Source organism: Melanostigma gelatinosum, assembly GCF_949748355.1.
Source record: "Melanostigma gelatinosum genome assembly, chromosome: 9".
NCBI classification, from domain to species: Eukaryota; Metazoa; Chordata; class Actinopteri; order Perciformes; family Zoarcidae; genus Melanostigma; species Melanostigma gelatinosum.
The window spans coordinates 27,074,886-27,077,468 of NC_136642.1; the positions used below are offsets into that span (position 1 = coordinate 27,074,886).

The 2,583-nt window shown below is 37.1% G+C and overlaps 1 long non-coding RNA gene across 1 annotated transcript; it reads right to left on the reverse strand.

The window, feature by feature from the left end:
* Positions 1-751: 751 nt before the first annotated feature.
* On the reverse strand, positions 752-2,373 carry LOC306781973. Its single transcript, XR_013772247.1, has 3 exons — positions 2,190-2,373; positions 1,980-2,055; positions 752-1,065 (listed from the first exon to the last, which is right to left on the reverse strand). It is a non-coding gene; the product is annotated as an uncharacterized lncRNA (long non-coding RNA).
* Positions 2,374-2,583: the final 210 nt, after the last annotated feature.

Consider the following 2,583-nt stretch of genomic DNA (forward strand, 5'->3'; position numbering starts at 1 on the left):
TGCTGATCAGGGCTTGTATCTCTTTGTTCACATTAAAACTAATTAAATGATACTATGTTGATACTTGCATCAGCATAGTATCAGTTATGTTCACATGTTGATCTATTTAAAATCTGCTTACCTTTATAGTTTTACTTTATGTCCTCAGATTTCTATGTGACAAATGTTTAATTAAGAAATCTGCTTTTTTTTTCTTGATGAAGGAAATCGAGGATGCAGATCTTGATTTCAACAGTGCCAGTGAGCAAAATGTGACCAGTTCTGGAGTGATTCTTCCACCCATTGCATGTCCCCTATGTGAGGAGGATATGGCACGCCTTAGGGCCGCTATTGATGTTGCTAGACCATCTGAGTCCTACGGCCGAGACATTTATTTAGCTGTATTGAACTGTGTACTAACTCATGTATCATAAATGCAAACGTTGTGTTTCAAGGGTTTTACCCCTTTAACACCAACAAGTATACAATGAATGTGTTTTAAATTTGTATTTGTTGTGACTGGCAACAGTGAAGCCACATGTAAAAAGAAGAATAAATCGTATAAAATCTTTTTTTAATTCCAAACCTTAACATTTTGTTCTCTTTTATAAACAGTCAACACAATTTTTGTGTGTACGGAACTCATTTTTCAAAACAAGTATTTTTAAATATTACAATTAAATACTTTTCTTTTCTCAGAACATGAGAGTATTAAAACAGCAGTTTTTGCTAAACATGAACGGAGGCAAACAAAAAAAAATGGAGGGTAGAGAGAGACAATTGTCTACACATTGTGAAATTCCTGCCCGAGATGAAAAGCCTCCATCATAACCTTTTTGAACTCGACATATGACCTCATATGTCGTACGGGTAGTGCAATTGTCTTTGTACATGCTGAGACGACAGGGTAACAGATGCTGTGATGCCCAAAGTCTGCACTGCAGTCGTGGTTAAATCTGAGCATCACAGCAAAATCCTTCTTCTCGGATGGGAGAAGTGGGATGTGACCTTGGCCCGTGATCCACTGCAGAAACCTTGCAGGTGTGATGGACCGTGGGCCGTCTTCGTCCTCTTCATGATCTTCAGCTATGAAGCAAAGAGAAGAAAAAAATAAAGTTATGCGACAGTTTAAAATGTAGTTTTCCTTTTTTACTGCAATGCAGGTCTTTAGATTTAAAGAAGTGAAATAAACAGAGGTACTCTCGGTCACAGAAGAACAGCTGATCCAAAACAAATGTAATCAAATGTGTGTGATTTCCTGAGGTTTAGAGATATTCGACTATTTCGGCCAACCACAATGGTTATAAATGGCATTCTGTGTTAACATTAAGTCTTTTTACATAGAATGGAGATATAGATTGGCCTTTGTAAAAGTTCTCATTAAGAACTAGAGGTTTAGGAAAAACAATTCTCATTTGTATGTATAATGTCTATGCAGTTGTGGAGTGTAACTAATTTCATTTACTAACTTCACTTAAGTACTATTTAAAAGTACTTGTACTTTACTTCAGTATTTGCATTCCATGCTACTTTATACTTCAACTCAACTATTTCAGAGGGAAATCTTGTACGTTTTACTCCACAACATTCATTGAGAGCTTTAGTTACTGGTTACTTTGCAGATTTAGATTATCAATACACATTACTAAAATTAACTAAACTAACTCTTGAACATGGAGGGCCAAAATCTGCAAAGGGAAACTCACTTTGCACGTTTGGCATTGTGCTTTTGGCATACTTTTGAATTCAATGGCATGGTAATGGATTTACATCAAACTCATGTTGCAGAGGCACAATAAACAGGGCGTTTCTCCCTGACCCTGTAACACTGCGAATTAGGGTCCCAGTGTAGCCATGAGAATCAGGAGGAATCATTATCAGTCTCCTTTTACCCTGCCCACCTGTAAATGCAACATTGTTTAGATCAGTTGTGTTTGTTTGGGCTACTTATTTGAATGGCAATGTTTTACAATGGAATTTATATAACAAGTTTTCTCTACCTGCAGCCTTGTAGAGTAGCCATCCTCCTGTCAGCCCCTGCATCTTAGGATACTCATCTTGTAGTAGTCTGAAGAACTAAAAGAACAATAACATAGGGACTAAGTGATGTCTACATGCTTGAAGAAAAGCCAAACACGAGGATGAAGTTGCATGTTTCAAATATAAACAATTGTGCAATTTGTAACTAGTACGTTTTCTTTATGAAATACCTCTTCATGGCCCATATCCCTGTACATGTTGAGATGTCTTTTTCCAAGTCCTGCCTGGGCAAGGTCAAACTCTTCAGAGGAGGTTGGGGTTGTCTCTGCATTAATGTTCAACAGGTATGCATAGAAACTAAAAGGCCTCCAGGTCTTTGTGGATGCTGTGCCACAGGTCTTTAGACTCTGCATCATTCGCTTTCCACGGTTACTTCTTCTTGTGAAAAACCCAGGGAAAGATCTACATGATTAAAAAAAAAAATTTGATTAAAATATGATGAATATACATATGAACTTGTCAAACTACCATTAAATTAACATGAAAAATGAAATTCCATAAAAACTAAAACCTGGCCATGTCCTGTTCTACAGAAGATGATGGCTCTTGCTGCGTTCTTCCTTG